Source organism: Thermobia domestica, chromosome 5 (assembly GCF_964235325.1).
Source record: "Thermobia domestica chromosome 5, izTheDome1.hap1.1, whole genome shotgun sequence".
NCBI lineage: Eukaryota > Metazoa > Arthropoda > Insecta > Zygentoma > Lepismatidae > Thermobia > Thermobia domestica.
Window position 1 is genome coordinate 94,093,152 of NC_137458.1, and position 25,897 is coordinate 94,119,048.

At 36.1% G+C, this 25,897-nt stretch overlaps 2 protein-coding genes across 5 annotated transcripts in view; one reads left to right on the forward strand and one right to left on the reverse strand.

The window, feature by feature from the left end:
* mv (lysosomal-trafficking regulator mauve) overlaps nt 1-25,897 on the reverse strand; it is a 282,285-nt gene that overhangs the window by 164,617 nt on the left and 91,771 nt on the right. The window lies entirely within an intron of this gene.
* The window catches only part of LOC145685999 (uncharacterized), a 28,165-nt gene continuing 22,636 nt past the window's right edge, over nt 20,369-25,897 (forward strand). Inside the window, exon 1 of the mRNA XM_081758817.1 lies at nt 20,369-20,546. The gene's annotated coding sequence lies outside the window, so the exon portion shown is untranslated. The remainder of the gene's footprint in view (nt 20,547-25,897) is intronic.

The following is a 25,897-nucleotide window of genomic DNA, read 5'->3' on the forward strand; positions in this document are numbered from 1 at the left end:
AGTAAAGAAGAAGGAAATGAAAAGGGATAACAGATCAAAATGTGAAATTCAAACGTAGTAAGAAAAGAACATAACATTATAAAGTTCCGTTTCCAGAAATCCACGAGTAATATAGAAATAACGTTTATTTTTACATATTTTTTTAGAACTATTCGAATATATAGATGATGCTTTAAACATTCATTAAGTCACTTTCATAAAGGATAGCATACTCAATTTCTAGTAGAACACTAGATCTCCGAGACAAATATCTAGAATAATGTCAAAAGTTTAACACACATACTTTGCTTTCTCGTTATTCAATTGCAAATTCGGTAGTGGTTCATTGGACGTAGTGATCCAAAATACATTCTAATAAACCCAGTAGGTAGCGTTGGTCATATCCTCCATTTCAGAATACTAATGCAAACTGAAAAAAAAGGAAAAAAACACGAAACAAAACGAAAAGAAAAAGACAGAAAGAAAGAGAAAACTGAACAAGTACTATTTTACTGCTAAATTTCTATCAGAAATACGCTATATTAAAAGTCCAAACTTTATTGTAATGAAAAGTTACAAATGTTTGAAAGGAAAAGTTTGTGTTCCTCATAGATGTAGCATGTTTCAAATTTCAACGTGAATAAAACACATTGAGCTATAGGATGGAAACAGATTTTGTGTCGAACTAAAATAAATAAAATTTTGTTTTCAAATAACCAAAGAAGTTGCCATTTTCTAGTCTTTTCTGAAGATTTATCTGTTCCGAACATGCAGCATCGATTTCCTCTCTTGCGGATATAACGTAATTTGCATAGATAGAATGCACAGGATAGAGCTCCAACGGATCATCGTGTCAGTCGGATGGTGTTGGTTAGGTTATAAACCACCACTGGGTCGAGGATTCAAACCTATAGTGACCCGGTAATTCGACTGACACTCTGTAACCCAGAGGATAAAAAAGACATTTTACTTATTCCCTTGCGTTTTAATAGTATTTCTGTCAGACCAGGACTGGAGAAGTTATCCAAAGAGCACGAAAAAGACGCCGTCGAAGTTTCCAGTTAATTAGATTTTTCAGACCAGGTATATCGGGCTCTTGCTCCGTTTTAACTTTGGGGCACGCACACGCATGTGAAGTGCGTGTGTGTGTGTGTGTGTGTGAGAGAGAGAGAGAGAGAAGGGGAGAAGTGAAAGATACAAAGACCGGATAGGGAAACGTCAAGAAAGAGAGAGAGGGGGGGGGACGAATATAAATATGAACATACTTATCATTGCAGTGTATGATGTAGAACGCACAGTTTACTAGAATAATCGCCAGTTATGCCTTTTAAGTTCTCCAACGGAAGATGAATCTCTGTTTGCAGCCATTATTTTATACGAAAAAATCAAACTACCTGATGGGGAATCGAACCAAGATTTTTCATTTGAAAGTATAGCACTTTACCACTACACCACCGAATGCTTTTCCCAAACTTTGTTTAACAAATGGTGTAGTGTTTTTTTCTGACAAGGAGGGCGCGGTGGCTCAGTGGTAGAGCATTCACCTCCGGTGCTTGGGATCCCAGATCGCGCCGTATGGACTCTGTGATGGACAAACACCGTGCTCGTGAGTTTTCTCGGGCTTCTCCCGTTTCCTCCCACTTTCTTCATTCCACCATTTCATTCATTTCTCATCATCACCGTCTCCTTAACCTAACCGGCATAACCGTGGGACGTAAAACTCAAAGATTTCATTTCATTCTTTTCTGAGAGCGATAATTCGAAAAGTTTATACTGCATATCAATTCTGTTTGGCATGTCCTGGTAATTCTCTTGCTCTTTCCCAACCAACATTCGTAAATTGTCTCTATCACGATACAGATGTTTGCTTCCACATTCTTACGTATTGCTTGTCCAGTATGATAAGTCGATTCTTCACAATCACTACGTAAAAAAAATCATCTTTGGCGTGAACAGGATTTGAACCTATGTTAGATAGTTCTATTATTTATAAGGCCATTACGTTACCCCTACTGTATCATGACACCTTAAATTACGAACCAAATATTAATTACTTTAGCTCTGATCTTTGGTACGAACCGGCTTCCTCCTGTAGTTATTTACACCAAAGCGTGTAACGAAATTCAGTTATTCGACGGCCTAGAGAGAAATTAGTGCCCATTAATAAAGGAAGAACATACAATCTAGAAAAAATCATAGACATAAAACATATTTTGCAGTAATTTCGCTGCGTAAGTTCAAAAGTACGAGATAATAATAATAATAATAATAATAGTTTACATTCACAGTATATTTGTCTATCATTATTATTATTATTATTAGCATCAATTACCCGCTTCGCTGGATTAAATTGAGAAAAAATAGTAATATGTTCCGTTACTCAGTCACTTTTTACTACTACTAAAGCGCTCTTTGATATCGGTCATTTTCGATATTTTAAATATCCCCTCCCCACTCTATGTTGTGGGGCACGGCATCTGCAGTGTCATTGTTCATCCCAGCGAGGCGGAAAACTATGAATTCGGCACTGATATTGGTTATTTCGATTATTTTTATATCTTACCCTCCTCCAAGTTGTGGGGCTGAATTTGCATTTAAACACCATCTGATGTATCACTGTTAATCTCAGCGACTTCAAAAATTATAGATTCATCACTAATACTGGCCATGTTTCGTTATTTTTTAAATGTCGCTCCCCTCCGACTCCCTTAAGTTACACCGTCAAAGTGATATGACAGAAGTCAGGTTCGAACTTCATTTGGGTTGAAAATTTGATCGAGATTGGTTTGGTGGTTCGAATCATTAAGTGTTATTTATTTTTATATATATCTCCCTATCCCATTCCCCTCCCCAAGTTCTCCCATGAAAGTGAAATGATAAAAGTCATCTCAGGCCCGAACCTCATCTATTCTAAAATTTGATCGAGATTGATCGTTTGGTTCAAGTTATCAAATTTTATTTATTTCTTTTAACTCCTCCATCCCCTCACACTAAGTTATATCGTCAAAGTAAGTAGATAAATACCATCTTAGGCCCAAACCTCATCTATGTTGAAAATTTGATCGAGATCGGTAGGGTGGTTCAAGAGTCACAGTGACTTTCATTTTTTTACATATATATCTCCCTCTCTCCGCCCCTTACGTTGCACCGTCAAACTGAAATGATAAAAGTCGTCCCAGACCCGAACCTTATGTATGTTGAAAGTTTGATAGAGATCGGTTCAAGAGTTATTAGAGTTGATAGAGATCGGTTTGGTGGTTCAAGAGTTATTACGTTTTTTAGATTTCCAAATAACTCCCCTCCTCCTCCGCCCAAGTTTTACCGTTGAAATGTAATGATAAAAAAGCTTCCCAGGCCAATATCTTATCAATGTTGAAAATTTGATCAAGATCTGTCGGGTGGTTCGAGAGATTAGGAGCCACAAACAAAGCTACTTTCAATTTTATAATATAGGTTTTTATTATTATTATTATTATTATTATTATTATTATTATTAGCGTACTTTTGAACTTGCATGCTGAAATTACTGCATAATATGCTTTTATTTCTGTATTTTTTCCTGGATTCAATATTATTTCCCTTCTAAGTTGGTACTAAGTTCTCTCTAGGTCGTCGAATAAATGAATTTCGTTACACACTTTGGTGTAAATAACCTTACAAGAAGTAGTCGATTCGCTCCAAAGATCAGGGCTGGCTTGTAGTAGGGTAGGTAATATCTCGGTTAAATTTACACGTGGTAGGTAGTGTTGGGGTAACATAACGAACTTGTGAATAGTACAGCTATCTAACTTAGGTTCAAATCCTGTTTAGGCCAAAGTTGATTTTTTTTCCACAAAGTGAATGTGAAGAATTGACTTATACTAACGAGCAATACCCAAGCATGTGGAGGCAAACACCTGTATCATGATAAAGATGATTTACGAATGTTGGTTGGGAAAGGGCAAGTGAATTACCAGGACATTCGAAACACATCATTGATCTGCAGTATACACTTTACGTGTTATCGTTCTGAGAAAGAAACACTACACCATTTGTTAAACAAATTTTGAGTAAAGCTATCGGTGGTGTAGTGGTAAAGTGCTAGACTTTCAAATGGAAAATCCTGGTTCGATTCCCCGTCAGATTGATTTTTTCGCATAAAATAATGGCTACAAACAGAGATTCATCTTCCGTTGGAGAACTTAGAAGGCATAACTGGCGATTATTCTAGTAACATCATACACTGCAATGTTATGGTTCATATTTATATTCGTCCCCCTCTCTTTTCACTTCTCCCTCCTCTTTCTCTCACTGTATGCGCGTATTCCAAAATTAAAACGGAGCAAGAGAATCTAATTAACGGGGAACTTCGCCATCGTGTTTTTCGTGCTCTTTGGATAACATCTCCAGTCCTGGTCTGACAGAAATACTATTAAAACGCAAGGGAATAAGTGAAATATCTTTTTCATCCTCTGGGTTACAGAGTGTCAGTTGAATTACCGGGTCACTAAGGGTCTGAATCCTCGACCCAGTGATGGTCTATAACCTAACCAACACCATCCGACTGACACGATGATCGGAACAGATAAATCTTCAGAAAAGACTAGTAAATGGTAACTTCTTTGATTATTTGAAAACAAAATTTTATTTACTTTAGTTCGACACAAAATTTGTTTCCATCCTATAGTTCAGTGTTTTATTCACGTTGAAATTTGAAACATGCTACATCTATGAGGAACACAAACTTTTCCTTTCAAACATTTGTAACTTTTCATTACAATAAAGTTTGGACTTTTAATATAGCGTATTTCTGATAGAAATTTAGCAGTAAAATAGTACTTGTTCAGCTTTCTCTTTCTTTCTGTCTTTTTCTTTTCGTTTTGTTTCGTGTTTTTTTTCCTTTTTTTTCAGTTTGCATTAGTATTCTGAAATGGAGGATATGACCAACGCTACCTACTGGGTTTATTAGAATGTATTTTGGATCACTACGTCCAATGAACCACTACCGAATTTGCAATTGAATAACGAGAAAGCAAAGTATGTGTGTTAAACTTTTGACATTATTCTAGATATTTGTCTCGGAGATCTAGTGTTCTACTAGAAATTGAGTATGCTATCCTTTATGAAAGTGACTTAATGAATGTTTAAAGCATCATCTATATATTCGAATAGTTCTGAAAAAATATGTAAAAATAAACGTTATTTCTATATTACTCGTGGATTTCTGGAAACGGAACTTTATAATGTTATGTTCTTTTCTTACTACGTTTGAATTTCACATTTTGATTTGTTCTCCCTTTTCATTTCTTTCTTCTTTCCTCTTCTCTCAATCTCTCTCTCTCTCTCTCTGCCTCATTTCTGATTCTCTGTGTACTAGAAATCCATTTGTTTCAATTTTTCATTGCATGTATTTTAGTTTCACCATGCATCAACTTATGAATGTTGTTTCGTCTCAGTTTTGTTATTTCATTTTATCGATACTAATACATGTGTAGTTTGAAATTAGAATTGCGCTCAAGTTGTTAGCTAATTTTAGTATGGGAGAGAAGAAAGGAGGAGAGAAAGGGTTTCTTTACCTGACACGATTATGGGATAAGTTGTATATTGGGTGGCCTAACTGCACGGCGTTAGCTGTCAAATTTTTGATGCGGGGTGTACAACTGTGAAATAGTGAAATGAAATGAAATCTGTGAGTTTTACGTCCCACGGTTATGCCGGTTATGCTAAAGGAGACGGTGATTATGAGAAATGAATGAAATGGTGGAATGAAGAAAGTGGGAGGAAACGGGAGAACCCCGAGAAAACCCACGCACACGGTGTTTGTCCACCACAAAGTTCACTTGGCGGGGGCTGGGATCGAACCCGGAACCCAGAGGTGAACGCTCTACCACTGAGCCACCGCGGCCCCAACTGTGAAATAGTATCTCAAGAGAATCATATACAGTAGTTTTCTTACAAACTCTATTTCTGTTTTTTACATGCACTTCAGGTTCGGTTCTAGAGATAAAACCGATAATGTCAGAAAATTAATTTATGTTCCAGGGCCAGAACCTATTTTCTCGAAAAATTAGTTTCGGTATGAAGTCCATTTTTTTTTAAATCAGAAAACCTATAGGTTCCGCGTTAAGATATTTTTGATGGGAGGAGGATCAGTTCGTGTTGAACAAGAACCCATTTACACCTACGGTTTCATTACCATTAACACACTGATGAACAACCTCCAACTGTTTAAAGTTATTTCTCCTCCTGAACATTTATGCATGCCAGGGGCGGATCCAGGACGGACTTGTGGGGTGGTTTGTAATACTGCTACTTAGAACTACTTTTAAGAGCTCCAAACTCTGGGATGGGTTTTATTTATATATAAAATAAGAAAGTTTCCTCTTCTGGGGGGGGGGGGGCAATTGCCCCGATCGCTCCGCTGGATACGCCCCTGATGCAAGGGCATCCATAGGATTTTTCGTGAGCAAAGTTTATATTTATTTTATTATTATTGTTATTATTATTGAAATATTGAAATGAAATCTTTCACTTTTAAAACCCACGGTTATGCCGTATAGGCTAAAGGAGAGAGTAATGATGAGAAATGAATGAAATGGTGGAATGAAGGAAGTAGGGGTAAACGGGAGAAAACCCTCGTATACGTGTTTGTCCACCACAAAGCTCAGTTGGCGCGAGCTGATATTATTATTATTATTATTATTATTATTATTATTATTATTATTGTTATTTCACAAATAAGACTCGGCTTGGGATAGGAGACGGGAAAGAACATGGAAAGGAGTCGCCCAGGACCTAGTTTGTATGAGAAGGTACCATCCCAATTTTCACGGCAGTTTCAGTCAAAAAAAAAAAAAAGGAAAGTGCTTTTGTATTTTGCTGACAACTTCTTATCATATAACAAGTATTTTTTACAACAGAAGTCGAAAATATAACGAAATTAAGAAAATACTGTATAATTAAATTTATAAAATATTGCCTGTGTCCGGAATCGTTATTCAAATTATTAATTCGTTTGGGTTTCAGGGGAAAGGGCCACGGCCTTACCTTGCTCTTCCTTGTGGACGTCTATTGCCATATGTGTGAACAGCCAGTGTCGTGATGTCAAAATAAAATAGTAACAATAAATGTGGTTTAGCCCTATTGATACTTGGAAGAGTTTATACTTTGATGTCCAACTATTTTATGTTTATTCGCTTTCAAGAAAATACATAATTACTATATTTTCATACTACACACACATGTAGGCCTATTAATTTCTAAATACTGGTAACTTTATATCTTCATTTTAATGTGATTTAATTTAAAACCTTATTACCTGTCGATACAATAATGTTTGAAAACAATATAACCAGTACTCACTGGTTAACATGGAAGTAACCTGATATTAAAGATACAATTGCAGAATTCAACTAGTGAGAGGGAAATTCCATTTAGGATAGCAGCTGAGATTGAAACCTAGTTTCTCCGGATTACAGACCGAGAATGTTAAGCATTAATTTATGCACGGTCTGTATATATGTTTTCTTTCTTTCTTTCTTTTAGTTAGGGTAACTTTTTCTTCAACTATTCTTTTTAAAAATACAGTTGACCTTGTTGTAATATGTTAAACATGTCAAACACAGTTATTTGACCCAGCAAGCATCCGAACTCTTTTGTCAAATTATGGTGACTGTGCACATTGCGTAACCAACAGATCCACACGATCAGTGTCACAATGACATGAAGTTTTATTATTAATAGGCGGAAGAAATTCAACAACCATACGCCCGAGTTACGTTTCTTGGTTACGAGTACGAACGACAAGTATTCACGTCACATTATGAAATGTTTTTGCAGTCGACTGGAAATAATCCTTTAATGACTTTACATATTCTTTCATGACAAGCAACTTTTAAGATATGCTACTATTACGACGGAACTTGAAAGGAAAACGTTCCTTTTCTTAAATAAATAAATAAATAAAAAGCTACTTCACTCTTGCTCATACATTTTTTTTCTAAAATGCAAATAAATATTTATTTCTGTTCATGACAGTAATGTGTCCATCTCCGTTCTGGATATGTAGGCACGAATATCGGAAAAGATTATCATTTTTAAGATACTTATCTAGTGATTCATGCCTTGTTTGATAAGAATGTATATGGAATGACTGATTATTATGTTTGTACTTGTAATGCCAACCCGAACCCTCGTCTACAAAATATTCAATAAATAAACAGTAAAGCGATCAGCGTGGTATTGTTCACAAAACCTTAATTCATCCAATATTTTAAAACGAAGACTACGAACATTTTTCTTCTGACCTAAGTTCTGGAAACTAGGCGCTACGATAATACAAACCCAATTTGATATATAGGCTAAGGCTAAATGTTTTTGCCTTAAAGTATAGCTAATGACAACAGTGCTTATTCTCCCAAGTCGTTAAGCGCACTTACCCCCCAAATTCATCATTCTTCCCCCTCCCTTGCAACAAAAAAAAAAAAAAGTATAGGAGAACGGAATTGGTTGTGACAACATCAAGGTAAATTGGTTTGTAAACTAAATTTTATTCAATTTAGCGATCTTAAAAGCATAGTTATGGCATAAATAAAGTTGGTTACGCCATTTTCAATTAAAATTGTACCCTTTAAAAAAAAATCTCATGGGAGCAACCTGCGACCTAAAACCCACCTGTGGATATCTCTGGTTACTGTAGGTCCACATCTTACCTTAGTGTTTAGGCTACCCTCAATGACAAAAACAGCTGAAGATAACATTATAAGATAAGATAAGTGAAGTTTTACAAAGAAGCAGTGTATGTTTTGTGTCCATTTAGATCTATATGTCTTGTAGTTTGAACATTGAAATACAAGTTATTCGCTGTTCTGGATGGATCGAAAACCTTTAAGGATAGGCCATTTATGATAAGATTCAGGCTGAATTGGAAACTTTGAAGTTTACACTGAATTTATAACAATAAAGGATAAGAAATAAAGTTGGTCGAGGAAGAAAATATATACTTAGTGAAAGAGAGGAACGAAGATCATTTTAAAAATAAAACAGGATCCTCGTAAAAGTGTACCAAAATTGAGAACAGAAGTGACATCATCCATTGGGAGACGCCTTTCCATAGAAACTGTGAGAGGAACTTTAAGAAAAGCTGGATTCAATGGCCGAGTTGCTAGGAAGAAGCCCTATATTAACAAAGCGAATCAACACAAAAGGCTTCAATTTGTTCTGGAACATCAGCAATGCTCCGAAGTCTTTTGGAATAGCTTAACATTTAGTGATGAGAGCAAATTTAACCTATATGGATCCGATGGACACAAAATTATTTGACGAAACCTAATACAGAATTTAAGAAGAATCACACTAGACCAACAGTAAAACATGGAGGAGGATCAGTCATGGTTTGGTGCTGCATGGCAGCTTCTGGCGTAGGAAATCTACACTTTATTGAGGGAATAATGCACAAATTTGCATATCTCAACATATTGAAGAGGAACTTGAAGTCTAGTGCAGAAAACTTAGGACTTGGACAGTTCTACAGATTTCAGCAAGACAACGACCCCAAGCATACTGATCATATTGTGAGCTCATGGCTATTGTACAACACACCAAAGATTCTTGCAACCCCTCCTCAATCATCAGATCTCAATCTCATAGAAAATCTAGATATAGTGGGAATTACAGAAGAATGTGCAGCAGCGCCAACCGAATAACCTGACAGAATTGAAAACGTTCCTGAAAGAAGAGTGGCTCAAGATTACACCTAGTATTACAAAGAAGTTGGTACAATCAATGCCAAACAGACTAACCGAGGTAATAAGAAGAAACGGGTTCGCAACTAGCTACTGAACGTTCCAAATTTGTAAATGGACAAGGTGAACGAATAATTTTGTGACATTTAAGTTTGTGTATGAAAGTGTTTTATTTCTACGTTCAATGTCTGATTTTGTGTAAAGGAATGAAATAAATATATTTTGTTTGTAAGATCTCTTGACATAATATATATATATTTCAGTTTCTTGTAAAATAAGATATGTAAAAGAGGTTATTTCTATTCATTTGTCTCACAGCGCCAAGTGTACGATCAATTTTGTGAGCCACTGTATATCAACACCTTTTTGTTTCAATTTAGCAGCTCCTTGACGCAACGTTAAGGTCGGATTCCGCGAAAACAAGTTCAGGATATGTTTTTCGATTTTAGAGCCTGTCGAGCCACGTTCCGGCAAGTCATCAACACTTCTTGTCTTTTTATATCGATCAATCTACTTACGGACAAATGATGTCGAGTTCCTCATGTACTTAGCAGCCGCTGCATAAGACAATTTTGGACCTTTTGGGTGATTACGGAGGAACACAGACTCGTAGCGCGACCCGTGCGCGGCAATCATGGCGATTTACGTGTTTCTCTGGCAAAAATTGAAGGCCAACTGAATATTTCGTAACAACGCATCAAAGACGATGGTTCCCTCTATTGTCTCATGAAAGAATTAGAGCGATATGTGATCCAACAGCTAGTTATGCAGTACACGCTTTTACTTAACTGGCTGTATTGGAAATTTTTAATGTGCGGTCATAAAATTAATATCGGCATAACATTTTCATGACATTGACAAAAAATTTCACTCAAATTATTCTAAAATATTAAGAGCTTTGATTATAATCATTATTATTTTAATTTTTTATCTCTCTTTTTTGCGCAATATTGCTAAACATATTCTCATAATCATCATTATCATCATCATAGCTATTCTACCATTATTGGCAGGTACTTGCTGAAACTGAGAAGCTTCGATGTGGTCCTCAGCTAGTCTCTTCGTCTTGACGTAGCAATTTTCTGTTTTAATACCTTCCTTCAACTACAGATTCCTTCACCTCTCTCCCTCTCTTTTTCTTCCGCTATACTTTCTACCTCAGCCAATGTCCCAACCAGTTCGTCTTTCTTCACCTAATTACATCTAAAATTCTTCTTTTGTCCCCTACTGCTACTATTTCTAACACCTTCTCATTCGTTTTCCATTCAACCCAACTAATTCTCTCCTTTCTTCTCCATGCCCACGTTTCGAAAGTCTCCATTTTTTCATCGCTTTTGCGTAATGACTCTGTTTCTACCCCATAGAGTGCATATTGGAATCAGTAAAACAAAATCTAATATTTAATAGGAAGTTTGTTCAATATAAAGATTAGTTAATCGTGGTTGAAAGGATTAAAAATTTGACGCCCTTAGAGTGTAAAAATAATTTTGCAATTCATGGTATTTCAGTAGCCGTCTTGATTTTCTTTCATGCGTCTCAGGGGTAGCCTCCCCAGTTTAGGAACCAGTGGAGTATTAGATCTGTTAAAAAAATATAAGAAAATTAAGAAATGTTGTGATTTATCTTATAAGTAGTGAAGCGTGGGCACCCATTGAAAAAAAATAAAGGTCATCGCTTATGTTGTACACTATCATCATATTTACACAAAGGTAAACTATATTACATTTAGAAACATACATTGTATTTCCGTTACTATTGGCGCATTGTAGAATTTATTATCCCTTATATCCAGAGTAAAATTTACTTATGAAAAGCATAAGATTTCTTTTGCAAGACTCTTGCAAGAAAACCAACATTGGTTGTGCAAGACCAAGACCAAGTGTTTCAGTACAAGACCAAGACCAAGACTGGTTGGTCTTGCATTTGCTCATCCCCAATGTTAAGAAACAGAATAACACTCTTCTATCAGATACGAAAAGACATTATTCTATTTGATATTCCTTAACAAGTAAACACACAAACAAAATGAAAAGCAACTAAAATAAAACGAAATTATCTTCGACAGAAACATGGTGTTAATTTGAAGTTCATGAAGTAAGCGTGACTCCATCGGTATCTGTGTGTCTGCCCACTTGTTTGTCCCACGATAATGCTTAAAGAATTCGATTTTAACCACTTGGTGGCCAACATTTATGCAGAAAAATCTTCCACACTAGTCATATTTTTCTTCTTTCATATTTAAATCTATCATAAGTGTGCATTTACATGGCCAATTCTAATTTTCATTTAAATTTACTCGTAGAGTTATAGCTACGGAACTTTTGTATTCCCGAGTTTTTCGAGCACACACAGAACAGAATCAAATATATCTTTGGTTTTAAAAAACTTTAGACCTTTGTTTTTGAAAATTTAAAAAAAAACGCAAAAGTACAATTTTATAAATCAAGGGGAAAGAAACAGTAATACCAAGCTCCTTGGCTGCGATAACACTGAAGAATAGACGTTTTTTTTTTTTTTTTTTTTTTTTTTTTTTTTTTTTTTTTTTTACAACAGTAACGCAACACAACAGGTGTTAAATAAACAAACTACAGGGTAATACGTACGAATCGAGTACAAAGAGCCCTCTCCGTGATGAATTCTATCGCAAGGAAATATTTCGGAAGTCCATTTAATATCAACGCAAAATATTTCCTCGTGATTCGGGTTGATATTAAACGAATGAACCAATATTTACAATCAGTCTGAACTGCTTGACGGCTACATCTGGAATCAATCAATAATGAGACTGAATTAGTAGGCCTATTAGACTTTTTTTTTTTTTTGACATCGATTCTGCTTTTGGGTAACATTGGTCTTGCTATTGGTTGACATCGCTCAAGACCATGAGAACAAACCTCAGTTTATGATCATATTTCAGAGTAACTTTCGTAATAATAGTAATAATAATAATATAATTGTTATGAAACAGGGCGTGTATTTTAGAAACTTAAGAATTAGTCTATCTAAATTGTTCAAGGGTAACAAGACGAAATTCTCTTCGCTCCCTTTTACAATGAACAGAACCACTATATATATATAGTGATAATAAATCTCAACCAATGTCTGGAATTGATGGAAATAAACATGGTCATTATAGTTTTAATCTTCTTTACATTCGATTACATGATAATGCTTATGATATTTTCTGGCAACCTTTTACCTTGATGATACTAGACCACCACAGAATCATGCTCTACAAAACACGGAATTCTTACTAGAAACCAAAGCTTCTTCCAGAAGTTAGGCATGAACATACATCTTTCTTTTCTGAACTCCGGTAAGAAATTATGTGTCAACCTTGACAATAACACCTATGTAATTTATTAACGAACTCTCTCGTCACGCAGCTTGCATTCACGCTACTTCAACCATCCGAAATGAAAGCCATTTCCTCTACAACTCATTCGTGTGATTTTAATAACTGTTCTTTGATAAATTAATAGTAAATAAACATAAATTAATGATACCTAATTTCCAGATCAGATATGATATATTAATATAGTAATCAGTAAAATCTACATTTTTTAAAATAAAAAAGCTAGATATCATCTACGGAAATGATGAATATTTTACACAATAATCCTTGGCAATAGTAATTTCTTTCATTTATATAACCTAATTGTAATTTAATGTTTCCTAATTGTGACTTAAATCTTATATATATATATATATATATATATATATATATATATATATATATATATATATATATATATATATATATGATATTTTCTATTTCTACAGCCCTTAACAACGAGCAGTAATAGCTTTTGAATGTCAGAAAAAGTGCTTCGAATAGGATTAGAAAAGTGGTTCTTATTTCTTAAACAATAGACCTAATCAACATCGCTATTTACAGAAAAAAGTAGAAAAATACAAATCACTTTACTAATAAAAAATACACATTATACATTTTTAATATATATATCTTATTTGATTCTGACAACGTTTATTGATAAATGACAATAAAACCACTGAGGCAAGGTGATCATTCATCTCTTCCTCTTTAGTTTTAGGGATACTTCCCCACTCTTCTCGTCTGAAAGACAAAATTCCAGACGATGTTTAGGTTGTATGGTTGTTCAAAAACTTTTTTTTTTCCGCCAACAAAAATATTTTTGTATTGACGAATAAGTTTTTAGGAAAAATAAAGTTTTTTCTTTAGCGCACGACGATGCTTATCTCAAGAATTCATACAAAACTTAAACCGCCTTATGCAGAGTTGTTTCGACGTATGGTTAGAGTCATACTAAAGGCCTGACTACTGCAGGAAACATATGGTAGTCAAACTCTTTAGTATGGCACTAATCACATGTCAGAACGACTCTGCATAAGGCCCAAAGAGTTTATACTTATCGTTGTAACAGTATATCTATTAGATTGGTGTGATTAAAATTTCCGATTTTATGTCTGGAGGGAAAACTCACATCAACAACACAACTTGAGAATGGACAAAGGAAGTGATGTAATGGTAAAATTTTTGGTAAGGCCCGACAGCGTATATCCATCGCATATACGTCGTACTTTCGTGAATTTAAAGTAAATATACGCACGCCGTATACACCCCATTACACCCCTAGACAAAGGTCACGTGTCTAACGCCTGTACACGTCCAAAAAAATGGGGGGGGTTGAGTACTCAGTCAGAAGGTGATGCATTGTTGAACAGGGACATATGAAAGTGCACCATGGAGAATACAGTACTGCACGTGATTTTTCTCTACTAACTCAAACTGGGATATTCTGTATAGCAAGCCGTAAGAAACACATACAGTGCATTTGAGACAGGAACGACGACTGAACGCATCATTAGCGGTTTGTTAGTAGAATTTGGATCCGGTGACACAGTATTACAAAAATGAGCCCAGTGGACACTGACCATCATCTTACTCGGACGAGATCCTCAGGGAAACCATGGAAGTGTACACTTTGGAAAAATGTTCGTACCACTGCAGACGAGTTACGTATATACCATACCATTATTGTGCGGTGGCTCTGTACAGTCAGTAATGTGAAGAAGTTGAACTCATGGGTGTCAAATGAATTGAAACCGGTCACAACAGATGGTGCATGAGTATGAGTATGAGTAGGGGGATTAATGGGGACGTCAGAACAGATGGTGCAGGCTCCCGATGAGTTACAATGTGAAATCCTTTCTCCCCCGATATCACTCCCACTAATTACCTCTCCCTCGACATCTTCAGCACTTTTTTTTTTAAAAAAAAAAGGAGGACCTGATGATCAGGTGGTGCAACGTGTGATTAAGAAGTTCATCCCAACGCACATTCTGGACTATTTTCTCCACTGAATTCAACCGCTTGCTAAACTATGACAAAAATGTATGGTTGTAGACGGCGACTATTTGGATTCACTACGCACTGCACGTTTTTTTCCTTTAGAAATGAGACAGCTAGGGTGAAAATTTCATTCGCACCAACCTACTACTATCGTTGAGCATATAGCAGGGAGCATCTATTTCTTAGTATAGAAAATCACATTTATATCCACATCGTTTTACAGTTACTTGACAACTAACCGTCCATTGCGTTCTTTGCTTGCTATGTGGCTGAATAGCCAATTGAGAAAGTTGTTTAAGTACGGTTCTACTTGAAACACAACTTTCTGTTGGCTACACATAGAAATCGCAGGCAACGAACACAACGGACGCTTGCATGAAAATCTGCCCTAATACCAGTCTACTTCTTCCATAATAGTTAATGAATCTCTCAACTAAGCAGAACTTAAATACTTCTTTTGAGGAAGTGGCGGGGCAGGGTCGGATTCCAAAATTGGAAGAAAGAGGAGAATGGCTGACAAAACACGACCACACTATAAAAATTAAGGATATGCACATAGTGGCGGTAATGCATAAATTAAATTAGCGATATTTTCACGAGGGCAGTGGGACTGAATAAAATCAACCCGAATTTTGTTATCTAATCCTATTACAGAAAGTGGGAACCACTCATAACTGTCTGAAAATATATGCATGCAGAACCTGGTGGTGCTTTGTTTTTATACCTCATAAATTTAGCACTGAAACTAATTTTATATTTGTCATTAATTTGTTTGACTTGGCACAAATTTTTTTATAAATAATAATATTGAATTAATTTACACTTTCAAGCTCTTTTTACTATCTTTTTCGCTTTAAGCCCTTTATTATTATTTTTTCCCTATTAAGCGTATTTTAAGTCCGTTAATATACTTTATTTTTTATATTTCATATAACTAAAGTTTACCGAAAAAGATATAGAAGTATTGTGTAGAAACATTTTTTTTTAATTTACGTTGTCATAAATCTTTACTGTCTGCCAGTGAGAAATAACTGAATATTATAGAAATAATGATCACTGTAAACTTAAATCAATAAACATATATACAGAGGAGAATGTACTTCTGTGCCTATATTTTTTTAAATAGTACAGTAACTGCCGAGAGGAGCGTACCTGTGTATCATTAGTATTGCAACTGCTCATGTAAAAGCACCGTATGCTACTGCAAAATTATATGTACACTCACCAGCCAAAGGAACATGATCATCTACCTAATATCGAATATGTCCAACTTTGGATCGCAGGACAACAGCAGTGAGGGCTTGATAGGGTCTAGAGGCATGGTGCACCCCATCTGAACATGTAAGGTGCCGTACTTAATTCCAGCAATTTCCGCGGAGAGGTCAATGAGCTCGAATCTGATGTTCAATGCCGAAAAGTGTTTCACTGAGTTAAGATATTGTGAATGTAGGGGCCATTGCAGCAACTGAAGTTTACCATTGTGCTTCTCAAACCACTGCAACACAACGTTGGCCTTGTGGTAAGGAGCATTGTCCTGCTGAAAGATGCCACGGGCAATTTGAAATAAATCCCCTATGAATGGATGTACGTGATCAGCAATGGCCCACCGACAGCTAGAAGATATCATGATGCCCTCCACACACTACTAGGCCCAAGGATGACCATATGAAGGTTCCTCAAATCATAACTGAGCCACCATAGGCTTATCATCGTCCTACTGTACACGTCTCGAGCAGCTATTCTCCTGGCAAATGATAGATTCTGAATCGGCAATTGATGTGATTAAGGCAGTGACTCATCGGACCATACAATGCTGTATCATTGTTTTGCTGATCCAATGACAATGGGTACGTAACCGCTGCAGTCGTAGTCGACGATGTCATGTGTTTAAAATTGATAAACGTGTGGGCTGCGGAGACCGATATATAACAGCGTACAGTGAACTGTGCTCAGATACACTCGTGCTTTGTCCACTTTTAAAGTCTGCTGTTAATTGCGCTACAGTTTGCCACCTCGCCTGTTTCATCAACCTCGACAGTCCACGGCGTCCGAGCTCTTAAATGAGGCGTAGCCGCTCCATAATATGTCGTTTGATATTAGTTTCATTATCATTTTCCTTGGCCCCCCATGCCTTATCATTTGGTACTGGTTTCACTTTCAGTTTCCCATTTATATAAGACACTTAACAAGGCAGCTACCGAACACCCGACAAGTTCTGCTGTTTCTTAGATGCTAGCCTCTATCAAACTCTGATATATCTCCGGCCTTCCACGTTCTACACACAAACATCACACTGACTGATCGAGTGAGATCCATGTCACCGTCTGGCGAGCGGTTCTGCTGTGCCTTTTCATTTTCGTCGGCCTATTTCCAAAAAGCAGAGGGTGGTCACAGTGATTTGGCTGGTGCGTGTGTATGTAATGTATAAAAATTAAGTACAAATTGAGAACCAATGCTTGTCAGGTAGGAAGAACGTCGTTCCCTTCACTCCATGAAACTTCATTGTGGTGCACGTCTTTTCACGAAGCTCCATGAACATAGATGTTTAAAAGTCTCTGAAAGGAGATATTCAATGAAAATGAAAGAATACGGCAGATAGCAGCATGGCAGCAGTAGACTTTACATTGTTCGAACACTGAACTGTTGAACATTCGAGAATAAAAAACGTGACAATAACGATATTAATGTTATCAGAAAAGGATGTATAAATTACCTATCACTTATTGAATTTAGTGAAATGAATTGTGGGTTTCAAAGAATACTCAAGGTTATAAATAAAATGGTACTCAAGTATCATGAATGTAGCATTCGAAAATATTTCCTGCAGATGTCGAGAGGTGAGTAAACGTTTATTTGTTTTGCATTTGGACTGTTATGCGGTATAAAAAGAATGTCATATGAAACGTTAAGATGCCACAGACAAACGAATAACTAGTGGACGTTCAGTCATGTACGTCTTGCCCTATGGTAATTGTCACCGAGCACGGAGGTTATACCAACGCTTTGCATGCCATCCAGTACCAGTTAAACAAAAGTTCGGACGTTTCAAGATGTTCACAGCCGTTTACGTGAGTTTGGTCACGTTCATCAACCATGTTAACACCAAGGTCTACCACATCATCATCCCGTACAAAAACAAAATAGGATTCCACGCTCAATTCAGAGAAATCCTGAAATTAGCATTCGACAGTTGGAGCACAACATGCAGTATCACAAAATCCAGTGTTCAAAGTGGAAAACAAAAAACAGAGGCGATATGTTTTATTACGATTTTGACTTGACATACCGGCTACCGAAATGTTGAAATGCATTGAGGGTATGGTGCGTAAAAGATTGCATTTATATTTGCATAATGACTGAAAACCATTGGAGAGCTTTTCTGTAGTAACGCGGAAAAGGGGGCATGAAGACTTTGATTCCCTTCAACTTTCTCAAAAAATATATATATAAATATGTTGTATTATACAGAATATACACGAAAATGCTCAAAAACCGAATGAGGATAATAATTTCCTGCGAGAAAACTCCCGGTCTTCCAGTCGACTGTGGACTATTCGAAACACTTGGAAGGTCCGCTCCCACAGCAGACAACTCCTAATCTTGCCCGTGCTCAAAACACGACATTTATATGCATTAAGGCAAGAAGATACACACATCCATAACAAAGAAAAAAATCAGTATGGCACATCGAAATATAAACGCTGTGACTTCTTTGCAGACACCTCATTTTAAAAACGAAAGTTAGGAAAAAGATAAGAAAAATGTCGTGTTGTCAACTTTTCTACATAAGAAATAAAACCGTTTACGTGCAAAGCTATTCGTTAATTACTGTGTATAAAATTGATTTATTAAAGGTATTTAGCATCTACTTTCCAGTGACGGTATGTTTTAATCATTGGAAAAACAGAGACGGTATGCCTTCGTCACTGAAAAACCAGAGGTATCTTTTTCCTAACTTTTGTTTTTAAAATGAGGTGTCTGCAAAGAAGTCACAGCGTTTACATTTCGATGTGCCATACTGATTTTTTTCTTTGTTATGGATGTGTGTATCTTCTTGCCTTAATGCATATAAATGTCGTGTTTTGAGCACGGGCAAGATTAGGAGAGTCACTTCGACCGCTGCAAATATCAGAACGGAGAACATTAAACGATGCAAACATGCACCAATTTCACATACTGCACAGCGTGTGTAAGGATCTGACATCTTCGGTAATAGGAAGGCGTGCTGAAACATTGATTTGAGCTAATCGACATTTTTTTTTTTTTTTAACGTGACTAACATTTTGGCTTATATACTAAATTAATTTGGTTCTTAAATTGTTTTTCTGTGTTTCAGTTTCCTTGAATGTCTCACATGAAGCTTTTCACTCCTTTGGCCCTCAGGAATTCACACTTGAAATTTGTGTAGTTAATTAAGGGACACACGTTTACAATATATATATATATATATATATATATATATATATATATATATATATATATATATATATATATATAGATATATATAGATAGATAGATAGATAGATAGATATAAACAATCAGCAGATACAGCTCAGAGGCCATTTTATACCAGATATCTAACAACAACCACCATGGAAAGGATTTGGGAAAGTATTGGCCAGGGCGTTTTAGTAGGTACCACCCCGGCATTTGTCTGGTAGGACTGAGGAAAACCCCAGTCAGGATTGTCGGCAGCGGAAATCGAATCCACGACCTCCTGAATGCGAAGCCAACGCTCTACCACTTGAGCTACTTCGCTCTCTCTCTCTCTCTCTCTATATATATATATATATATATATATATATATATATATATATAAAAGAGATTTACCACTCTCCAATTAAATATTAAATACTAACACATGTAGATATACTCACTCGCGATATATAATATTGTATAGTAAACTTCTTTTTTTCCCTTGATTTAACGATTTTGTTTACATTATGCCTCTCCTCACTTTCACTTGTATTCTTGCAGATATTAACTTTTATATATTTTAGGCCTACTCTTAATATAATCCAACCTGTCATCAAGCATCAATAAAACTAACTATAATCATTTATATTATCTCTAATGTAAACAAAAGCGTACACAGTAAGATGGATATTGTCTTTTTTTCTTTCGCAAATTATGTAAACAATATTTTCACTTGCATAAATAACTGAAAAGGTGATAATAATATTTTTTTATGTATGTAACTGTGAATTCACCTCATAATAATAATCCGGGCGTTTCCTTGATGATGGAACATCTCAATAAAAAGAAAAAACGAAAGGAAAAAAAGAAATGTAAGCACCACTTTCCGCATGGTTCCAGTCGTTGGAAGACGAATCAGAAGAGATTGCATCGGTAACGGGATCCAATCGCTTGGTGAACAGCAAACTGCACAGTCGTATTGCAACGGTTGTATAGTGTGACGAACTTCTGGAGCACATGTGTTGACATCAAGCTTTAGTTTAGTTTTTTTCTAATACAAATTTACTACTATTGGATTCCTTCAAAGAATACAGGTAAGATATGTAAGTGTTATATTTATTTATTTATTGTTTTTAATGGATATAGTATACGACAGTGCCTCATCATTTAGCGAGGACTCACGAAGTGCAGTCTTTTAAGGATTATTCATTGAGGATATAGGAACTTGAAAATGAGGTAACAAGGCGACTTTCATTTAATTACTGAGTAATATAAAATAAAACGTACGTCGGTTTGCGTTGCGTTTCGTTGTGTTTTATGGTATGCGAAGAATAATAATGTGCCCTTGTACGTAGTGTATGAGTATATGTGGGGGATTTGAAACACATATCGCATGTCACGTGCACGTGGATGCTTCTTACTACTTCTAAATGTAATAAAATCATTTTTATACGTAGTGCAACAGTAGGAAGTATCCACGCGCACAGATCATGAGGTACTGTTGTATACTATTATCTTTTTAATATTTCCTATAAATAAGCTTTAGTTGCCAAATTCAAAAATTAGTGTAAGCAATCACGAAAATTTCAAGAAACTCTACAGCCACAATAATGTTCGTCACAACTGCCTGAAACTGAACCAGGTATCACCGCACCAGGTTCCATTTCGTAACGGTTTGTGCCAATGCAACGCAAAAATTTGCGATTTAGTTTCCGACAATCGGAATAGCCGCTATAATTTTGGTTACGTTACGATCTGCAATTCTTGCGAAGGCTGGTACAAAATAAGGCCCCAGAAGAACTCTGCGTTTGAGCCCATAAACATTGTTTTGGCATGTAACTCTATTGTATAACAGGCAAACAGGAAACGAACCTTTCTTCATGAAAAGAAAATAATATAGGCCTATACCTTTTAAAGACATGCTACGATGTGTTATGGGGAAACGTGCTTCTAATAGAAAAATAAATAATAAAAAATGAACTATCAATTTGAGAGAAAATCCCATGTTCATTTTCTTTTCTTTATAAAAATAGGGGTCGCGGTGTTCACCTCTCATGCATGGGGTCCTTGATTCGATCCCATCTCGCGCCAAATGAGTTTTGTAGTGGACAAACACCGTGTGTGGGGGTTTTCTCGGGATTCTTCCGTTTCCTTCCAGTTTATTCATTCCACCATTGCATTCATTTCTCATCATCATCACTCCTTTAGCCTAGCCGGCATAATCGTGGGACTTAAAACTTGAAGATTTCATTTCTTTTTATGAAAATAATAAAATATTCCCATCTCCAGTTATTTATTGGATACATCATACAATAGCTTAATTATAGACTGCTCGCTCTTCTTTCAGTTTTTACAAACAAAAAGACACCCCCGCTGGTCTAAACGCTAGCGGTTGTGCCTTTGGTGCACGATGTCCCGGGTTCCATACCCAGTGAGAGAGCCCCCCAAAAAATTTAACAAGTATTCGCTTTGGTTAATTATCCGTCTCCTTTAGCCTAAAGGGTATAACCCAAAGGGACGTTGAACTAAAATAAAAGAAAAAATATTTTCTCAGAAAGTAAAGCTGACAAAATATGTCTATTGTATGCATAAGCGGAGTTAGGAATTGCCTGCTGGGGGGAAACCCTCACAACAACCTTGGCGTTTTTATTTTTTGGCAAAAAGTTGGAGGGCAATGCCCCCATAACTCCGCCTATCATTGTACGGTAAAGTAATGATAACGCATTAAAATTCAATACAAGGTACTCTCCTTTATTACAGAAGACTGCCGAGATTAAACGTAATAAATTAGGATTTATATTTCTGGGCTTTCGGCATCTATGGTCATTTAGCCCGTAACGTGTGAAGGATGACGTCCCTCGGTGAGCACACTATCCGGAAAAAGGAACGAAGCGGTCTGGGACCTATATTGAGGTCTGAATGAGGTGTGATTGCCTGGTGTGAATGAGGAAAACCCAGGGAAACCTCATTCAGGATGGCTGGCTTGAAAAAGCTTTTGACACTTTATCGACGGAGTGCCCCCACCAGGAATCGAACCCGGGACCACTCGCACCGAAAGCGAGAGCGTTAGCGACTATGCTACGTGGGACCACTAAACGTAATAAACGTATGCTTATTAAGAGTTTAACGTTCCTTTCAGCATTCAGACTATGACAGAAATTAATTTTACCGTTAAAATTCTAACCACACTTTCACCTATTAGAAGTTGAACCCAGGTCTCTGCATCATTTAAACTTAATAATAGTTCGTTTCGTTTTCTTGTATTTTGCTACCACTGAATATACTAAGATGCTTGATAACGATATGCATGAATAGTTCATATTGCTCATTGATCCAAATCACCTTAACAATAATTAAATTTACAAAATGGGAATAGGAACAATTCAATCTCAGTCTGATGATTTGTGTTAAGTAAAAAGAAGACAAGAGACAGCAAGAACCATTTATACCGAATCTTCATATTACGAATATTTATTTCGGAAAAGGACAGGAGAGGTCATCCTTAGGGCGAAAATTAAAACTTCAAATTCTTTTTTCTTCTTTGGGGGCCGCGGTGGCTCAGTGGTAGAGCGTTCACCTCTGGTGTTTGGGGACCCAACCCCCGCCAAATGAACGTTGTGGTGGACAAACATCGTGTAAGTAGGTTTTCTCGGGGTTCTCCCGTTTCCTCCCACTTCCTTCATTCCACCATTTCATTCATTTCTTATCATCACTGTCTCATTTACCCTAGCCGGCAGCATATTTGCGGATCCCAAACGTTTCAGCATATCCTCTGATCTGATTGGTCGATACAGATGCGATATCACAAGACATGATCTACATATAGCACAAAGTAAACGAGAATTCTTGTTGGCTCTGGTAGCCAAGTGGTCTAGCGTAACATGCTAGTAACGAAAACGTTTTTGGCGAGGGTTCGAATCCTGCCTACGGACAGTTCTTTTTACTACTTTTAAAAATGTTTATAACACTTCTTTCGTTAAAATAAGATTAAAAGTAATATTCAAAAAGTGATTTAACGATCATTGTTTTAAAATTTTCATTAAACTTCTTTCATTAAAATAAGTTTGCCCTTGTACTATATAGATCCACAGCAAATGTAGTAGTAGTAGTAGTACGTTTGCCCTTGTACTATATAGATCCACAGCTAAGGTAGTAGTAGTAGTAGGAACGGGTTAGAAGCCCCGCAGGGGTTGTTTGGATTATGTTCTCGACATCAAATTGGCAAGAATGCTGAAACGTTTGGGATCGGCAAAAATGCTAGCCGGCATAACTGTGGGACGTAAAACTCAAAGATTTCTTCTTCTTCTTTTAAGTATCGTAAAAATATTTTGAAGCTAAGGAAAGTTACAGGAAACACAAACTAATCATGCTATTGGAAAGTGCATTAAAATAAATTTAAAAAACTTATTTTGAGTAGATACGCAAATGTGCTACAGAAATATGCGTAGAACAACTGCTCTAATGTGTCTTATGCTTCAATTTAGGCCTTATGGGGATTCCCAAAAGAATAATACTACACTAGTGTATTTGTTTCGAATGTCATCTTATTACTCAAATTTGATTTTGTTTATTTCCGTATATTGCAGAACGGTGATACGCTACAATGCGTAAAAATAAAATATCGCACAATAAACCACATTCGGTTTAATCCTTTATTTGACTGTGTTGCTTACAAGCAACATCGTATTCTATTGCGTTATCCGCATGAATTATAACTTCAATCATTTAATTGGCATTATTGCTTTCATACAATATTCATACACATGATTTACGAATCGCTTGTTTAAATATTTCTAATCTTCAGGGAACAGTCAAATTTAGTATTGTAGAAGCTTTACCTCCTACGTTCCGTGTTTTTTGTGGTTTCTTAACCTGTAGGAAAATATTTCAACGAAATTGCTGCTAATTTCTGAAAATATTTTTATGATATTTGACAATACGGCAATGCTGCTCAGTAGCAACACATAAGACCTATTTTAAGGCAATGTTGCTTTGAAGTAAACATCCTGTATTTTGTAACCAAAGTACAAAAATACTTTAAAAATTACGAAATTATGATCAGGAAGACATGATTCAACCATAGAAACAAACTAAATATTTTAATGGTAATGCTATCAATGCTTGACATTTGAAGAGTTAATAAAATTCTATTGCAAAAAGTGGATGTTTATAATTATAATGTAGTGTATCACTTCAAGATAATCAAATATTAAATGTCAGAATTCGAATGGGAAGGTAAGCGCATTCACGCATGCAGTAGTGTAAGGATTGCGTATACTTATACTGTATATGATGATCCTACAAGTAAACAAAAAGTACTTAAGATGAGTTTTCAAATATTAATATTGTAACGTAATTTACAATGCCCGAATTCAGTTGTTTTTAGAAATTTACTAGAATGCACTGAACTGAAATAAAAGGAAATGAAATCTTTGAGTTTAACATCCCACGATTATGCCCTTTAGGCTAAGGTAGACGATGATTAAAGCAAGTGAATGATTGTGGAAGAATTAGCGGTATGAGAAAGTGGGAGGAAACGGGAGTGCCTGCAGAAAACCCACGAGAACGTTGTTCATCACAAACTTACTTGACCAGGGATCGAACCAGTGACCCCACACAGCAGAGATAAGTGCTTTACCACTGAGCCACCGTGTCCCTTTGCATCGAATCGAGATACGAATGCGATCACAAAGCAATGCCTTATCGGAAAAGAAGAAACAGATTGTACCATCGAGAAAATCGATAGAAGGCTTCGGGCAACGAACAACGACGTACCTAAAGATTTACATATAAAATTTTCTGTCAGACTGATCACTATGTGTGTCAACATTCTAGACTATTCCTAATACTATTCGAGTCAATCTAGTGGGGAATAATTCCAAAAAGAGTTACAAACAGTGATATATCTTTCTTAATTTCCCCTATGACTCCCCTCTCTCCGTTCATTCCACGATTGTCGCATAATTTAAAATGCACACACAATAAATCTACAATTGATAGAAAGAACTGTTCCGATTCCCAGTTTCACTTTTCTGTCTTACTGGATAATGTTCTCAACATATTTAGCTGATAGGAATAAAAATATGTAAGTACTGTTTATGAAGTTTACTCCAGACTCCACTCTAGTGATGATCTCCAGCTTTTTTAACACAAGGAGTTACAAAAATATACTCCTTTTCACATATTCACAAATGTTATTTTTTTTAAATACTTTGCTTTTAAACAATCTTATGGAACTTATCAAATGTTCCAATTTGTTTCATGGTTCCGTTAATCCTTCATGAGTCGCGTCCTGTTTTGCAACCAAGAAATTGCGCATGGTCCATCCGACCGTGTTACAAAAACAAAATTAAATGAAAATACATATTGACAATTTATATTGTTTTAATACACTTTATTAAATGTTGTATTTTGTCCATATTAAGGTATAGAGAAAAGAATAACT